This window comes from Drosophila subpulchrella, chromosome 3R (assembly GCF_014743375.2).
Source record: "Drosophila subpulchrella strain 33 F10 #4 breed RU33 chromosome 3R, RU_Dsub_v1.1 Primary Assembly, whole genome shotgun sequence".
Taxonomy (NCBI): Eukaryota; Metazoa; Arthropoda; class Insecta; order Diptera; family Drosophilidae; genus Drosophila; species Drosophila subpulchrella.
Window position 1 is genome coordinate 4,052,166 of NC_050609.1, and position 6,742 is coordinate 4,058,907.

Sequence of the window (6,742 nt, forward strand, 5' to 3'; positions counted from 1 at the left end):
CTTAATTCCCGCGATCGACGTCGCCACATGGAGCTGCTCGTTAGTGGCTCCTATTTGGCTCCGGGTGAGCCATTGTGAGTGCTCAGCCGGGCTCGGCAAACAAAGTCCGGCCGGAATAGGACGCGCAGATGGCCGACTGCAGCCCAAAGGCAACTAAAAGTGCAGCGGAATAACAGCATCTGACAGATGTCAGCTGCCATGTTGGCTTTGCAGCTTGTGGCCGCCATTTTGCCAGCATTTGGGCCACCTCGCAACCCGACGCTTCTGCTGGGCTCCCAATCCTGTTCCCAGTGTTGTTGGGTACCAGTACACCCAAGGTACATTTTGCCTTTCCAAGGTACTGCTATCTCTTTAAATTCAACTCATATTATGTTTCAGAAATACTATTTACAAAATTAACCATTTTGAAAACACGTATAAAGATGGCTAAAAGTATGCAACGATTTTTTAATTTTGAAAAAGTAACATATTTATAGTTAGAAGCTGAAACTATATTTTGAAATGAATTTTTGCATAAAATATATTTTTATTTCTTTCCGTTTTTGGTACTACCTTTTATAGGAACCTTGACCATCACTGCCCGTCCCTTTCGCGGCCGAATTCAATTGTTTGCAGAGCCTTCATCTTGCATTCTGATTGCGCGGCTTAATTGCATAGCAGCCGCGAACTGGGCCAGATTTGGTTTTGGTTTTGTGTTTTCCGTTGGCCGAAAGGTGAAAGCGAAAGCTGAGTGCACTTCTATGGAACCGCAGCCAGGACGAAATGAAATTACCGCCAGGCCACAAGGAAAACAGACCCGAACTGCGTGTGGCTTCCTTTTCATCCTACCAAAACAAAGCAAACGGGGAAACAGCAAAAAAAAAATGGGGGGAAAAAAGGGGGACTCGGAACAAAGCGTAGAAAACAATTTCCAAACAAATAAAACTCACACCTGAGACTTTGGAGCCCACAAGTGTTCTGGTCAGCTGGCTGGGGTCTCACAGCGGTTGCCCCGGGCGAAAATGGATTGTTGTAAATCAATTTGTACCAGACCAGGAAAACAACAACAATCCGCAATTACATGGGCGTTTTTCAATCTGAATGACGGAAAAATGAGAGTAGTCTACGCAATTTGTTCTGATGGCCTACGATTTGTTTAAAAAGTGTTTAAAGAAAAAAGTTCAATTACCATTTTCAAGCATACTTTTTGGATTCACCAAAAAAAAGGTTAATATTGCAAATAACAACTGTTGCTCTGCAAATTGTTAACATGAAACTCGTTTAGTTTTCAAATTAAATCAAATTCGGTTTTTTTTAGACTTATTGTACCAATCGCTTTTACCTCAAACTAAGTGTATAAGTAAGTTAGGAAAATTGAAATTGTTACACATTTTTTTAAACAAAATTAAACAATCTCTTCTTCTTCCTTTTTACGATTTTTTTGAGGATTATAGTGAATACAGAAAAATAATGTTTAGTGATCTGTGCAATATACTATATAGTAATTCTTTTATATATAATTTAAATAATCATACCTAAGATATAAATTATATAAACCAATATACTTTTCCTCTTAAATGTAGGGCATCCAGGCGTAGTGCATTTCCACCACAAAAGTGTCACGAGATGAAAGCGAAAGTGCGGCAAGGGCTACCCTAGTCTCTATATATAAGTTAGACCCACACTTCACCCCCGGGCGACAGATAGTCCCATACCCACTGGAAACAAATCAAAGGGAAATTGTAAACGACAAGTTAATCTCGCTTGAAGTATAACCGGAAGCCATTTTATGACCCAATGGACTGTGAGGGGAATACATGGAGCTGCATCCTGAGCACATTTGCACCGAGTAACCACTTAAATAGAACAATTTATTCTGCGCATTTAGCTGGGTCTGCTGCAAAATGAATTAAAGTTCAATAAAATTGAGGAGGAAGAAAACGGAAAAGTTCCCTTTACGCCATGGCAAGCTGCGGCTCGTAAGCGTCTTTATCTGCCTTTGGCCTTTGTTTCTTGAGTATTTTTTCTGCTTTTGGTTTTTCCTTTTCTTGCCCCCGTTGTTGTGGCAGCGTTTTTCATGATGTTTGCACATTCGCTCCTTGTACCGCCCCAAATTTTGAGTTACAAAGCCAAAATCTCAGCAATCTGGGGCCGGCAACGAAAAAGCTGAAATACCTTTTGCATGCTTCATTGGCATTGCCTTTCTGCTGAGTGAACATCAAATGGGATTTGTCTGCCGGGGCTCCGACCGCCGGACATATGTATCTGAATCTGTATCTCGGTATCTGTGTGTGGCTTCCTGTTGCGTAACAGTTCAATGGTGTGTTAAGCGCACATCCACATCCACGAAAGCTGAACCCAATTGATAGATGGATGTTTATGTGCCAACAGGCACATCGGCATCCCCAACATGACCCACAGCCCATAAAATAACCCAGAAAGGTGTCGATTCTATTTGATTCTCGGTGCAAATGTGGAATTGCAGTTTCTGTCGTGCCTCGGCTGCACTTAGGCAAATTAATCCCATCAACGAGATGATTGTTAACCGCAATCGTAAACCCAACTCAAACGGCGAGCGTTTGACTTGTGTCCTCGACAAAACTCTTTGAGAACGACAATACACACAACATGCGACGCCGAAGGCAACCCACAAGACTCCATACTCACGAATTGGGTTGAGATTCAAGTTTGCCGAGGCTTCAGGAATGTTTAAAAAGTTAAATAAAATCGGAATTTAACATTCAACCATTTAAAAAATGTTAGTCCTTAAACATTCTACAAATTTACAATATTAGAAATCATAACGATCATTGTTGCAAATGTGCTAGTGAAGCTAATGCTAGGCTTATTTCTAGGCTTTTTGCAAGGCTTGTTGCTAGGCTTTTTGCGTGGATCATTGCGAGGCTTCTTGCGAGGCTCATTGCGAGTCTCATTGCGAGTCTCATTGCGAGGCTCATCGCGAGTCTCATTGCAAGTCTCATTGCGAGTCTAATTGAGAGGCTCATTGCGAGGGTCATTGCGAGGCTCATTGCGAGCCTTATTGCTAGGCACGTTGTAATGCTCTTTGCGAGGGTCATTGCCAGGCTTAATTTGAGGCTTTTTTCTATGCTCATTGCGAGGCTCATTTTTAGGCTTATTTCTAAGCTCATTGCGAGGCTTCTTGCGGATCAATGTACAATAAAGAATGCATTGTTTTAGATCCAGCAGTTTATAAATCTTGGACTAGAAGTTTGGGTAATAAAATAACTTATTTACCTGTGGTGATGTAGAATTTACATATCTATCTGTAGGGCTTTAATCGCATATGGTTTCATACGCCCCTTTCTTCCCCCCTTCGATGACTACGCCTGTGTATCTTTGTGTACACTTCGTTTTTCCCTGCCATTTATTTGTTTTTTATGTTTTTTAAGCGTCTGCCAGGCGCATAACTCAAAGTGCTTGAGTCTGAGCCTTCGATGCCGTGCAGATAATGATGCTAAAAGTGTCGCATTCGGTGGAGGGAGCATCTCAGATCCAGGTAAACCGAATACCTCACATGTGAAGCAGGCAGGAATAACATATCGAAAAATGAATTTCATTGAGTGGGCTGGGTGGTAGGGCTTGGAGGAAAAAAGCCTCGGGGCTGGGGAAAGTGAGCAAAGTCAGCGAAATCTGTTTCAATAGCTTTTGTCGGGGGTTTAGGGCTTTTGGAAGGGGGTATGGTATGGCATGGGGGTAAGGAAAGCCAGCCAAAGTCATAAAATCGCGAGAGGAGCTACAAAACATAAACAAGGAGACAGAGTGTGAGGGAGCAGCTATAATAATGTTAAATATATCGCCGGGATTTTGGCGACTTGGAGAGTCAAGGTCTGTGCGTGTGCTGATAAAAGCCAGTTGGGGGAGCAAAATATAAAGCCAACTGGCAGGAATAAAATAACAAAATGGGAAAAGTGTTGAGAGCGCGTGGCGAGCACTTCAAAGTCACAAACAAATGCATAAAATATCAGCTCCATATTATTCAATTTGTTCTAATAGCCGCGCTTAACTTACCAGCCAGCACACATGGCGTATGCGCAACGTTTAGCGCCTGGAGCTCAGGAAAAGATTTGGCCGCACTTAATGGCCGACAAAGAAGTGTATTGATGATGTCGAGCATTTCAACTTCAATGATGCGCAATTTTATGCATAAGTCTTTTACATAAATTTCGCTTCCCTCGAAAGCGTTTATGTCTGCACGAAAGGATTTGCAAAGCGCCAGCAAGGAGATTTTGTCTTTCCGGGGCTTTTAAGTCACTTTTTTTTGGTTATGGGATCGATGGGAAGTGCGTAAAAACGTTAATACGTCTTTGATATGCGCCTCGTATTTTGCCCTCTGCCTCTTTGATTCACATTTATGACATTTGCTGATACAATTTAGGAGAAAGCCAGGCCTCGGGAAAATACTTTGCATTTATGCAGATCAAGGCGAATTTATTGAAATTGCTGAATACTTGCCGAATTTATGCGCGATAAATCTGTTCAGATTTGGGCCATAAATAATTCAGGAAAATAAACTTGATTTCTCCTAAAAACACTAAAAAATAATTGTTCTATAAATTAATTTTCTTAGTGATATTTAAAATATTCAAGAAAAAAATGTAAAACTAAGTTTATTTATTCGTTACCTTTTGTTGAAATATAATGAGAAAAAAAATTAAGTGCATTTTTTTTTCAAATATTTTAAACATTTCAGTTTAATAAAGTTAAATTCAAATATTGTTTACGCAAAAGAACCACATTTTGTAAAATTATAAAATAACTTTTGGCTTCCCCTTATTTTTAAACAGTTTATCCACTGTATCCTTAAATAAAATTTCAATTATCAAACCCATAACTTGAATCTGCTTAACCCACAGAGCTGAGACATTTTTCGTAGGCTATATTTTACCCAGCTCGCAATTTGCTCAGCTTCGATTTCAGCAGTTCCAATTACCATTCGTGGGAAAACAGATAGAAAGCGTTAAAGGGGTTAACTGGGTGAGGGAAATTTATTAAGTGATAAATTTTGGGGCATTGCGAAAAATGTCAGAGAAGGTCAATCGAAAAGGGAAAGCTGGCGTTGGATTGGAAAGGTTGGAAAGCTGCGTCTTTGGGACACACCCGGAAAACACACTCAATCAGAAGTCCGTCCGTTGTCAACGAAGCGAGAAAGGAGGTGGCCAGAAGAAGAAGTAGAAGGATGCCGCCTCCAAAGTTGGCCAAAAACGAAGTGAAATGAAAATGGCGCACAAAACAAAAGCCGCTCAGAACAAATTACCAGAGACGTATTTTCTATGGCTTTGCCTTTCTTGCCTTTTGGAGGTGGAGGCCATTTGGCTCCGGCCTGGTCAGGACCATTCCCTTTGCAACTTTTCTGTTTCAACTGTTTGCCAATTGCACTTTTCAACTGGCCCCATTCGGTGGGTTTTTCTTTCCTTTTTTTTTGTATTTTTTCCATTCGAAGATGGCCAAAGTCCAGTTTTAATGCCGCCGTTAGTGCGATATGTTGGGTTGCTCCCTGGAGGCAAATGTGTGTACAGCTGCGTTTCACGTTCACTCGAGTGTAGGGACAGGGACCCAATTCGGTTTGGGTTCTCGGGGTGAAATGGCCAAGTAGACAGTTTTTCAGGGGCCAGTCAGCCAGCCAGCCAGCCGGCCAACCCATTCACCCATTTAAACATTTATGTAATAGGCTTGAAATTTCCATTTGGCAGCCGCAAAAACTGCACAGCTGTATGGCCACAATGAATTGTTAGTGTCTCCAGCCGGACACCTTGGAGTCCTAGGAGTGGATCCTATCTAATCCCATCCCTTCCTATCCCATCCTATCCTGCAGCTGCACCTGCACACATCTATTAAAAATTTAAAGCAGTTACACACAGTTTTCCTCGCCCAACCGCAATGAGTCTTAAGCAGGTAATCCTGCCGACAATGACCCACTCCTGGTTATTATTCAGTTAGAGATGAGCAGGCGAATTGGAGTATCCTGCAGGACAAAGGTAACCCACTGAGCTTGAAAGACAAAGGATTTGAAATGACAGCTGCGAAATTGGGGCAAACGAAAAGGGAAAGAATGAGTGATAACAATAAAGGGGTATAGCTATACTAAATGGTATACCATTGCAATTGAATTTAATTATTTTAAAATTGGTTTTAAATGAATAGAAAATACAAATTTAATTTTATATATTTTAATTACATTTTATAAATTTATGTACTTGTCTTAATATCTAATAAAAATATTATAGGAACACAGAAGAAGTTATGTATATTTCTAATTTATTTTAATATTTTTAAGGCTAATTTCCTCAAAGATTTAGAAATCCATTATCACGGTCTGTGGAAATATCTGTGTTTAATCGGATAGATCAATAAAATATAAGCTTTACAGATGCTTCGATCTCTCTTTTACCTACTTCTTTACTGCTATAAAAGTTGTCCAAAGGAAAATCGGAAAAAAACATTATTATATTGATTTCGTTATAACTTTTGCTGTCGCTCTGCAGGCGTTACCATGAATATATTTTGAATGGATTATATCACCATTGGGTCGCCGCCTTGCATCTCTGGCACTGAGCTCGCATTTCATTTAATTTCAGTATGCCACCGGCACACACTTTCGGACTTGCATTAATTTGAAATGCGACCTGGTCGCTGGATGGAAATGGGAAAGTCCTTGCTGTTAACCAGGACAAAAGTGCAAGATCTGACCAGCTTGGCACGTAAGCTCGTTACGAATTTTAAATTGAAATACTTTGCCCTGGTG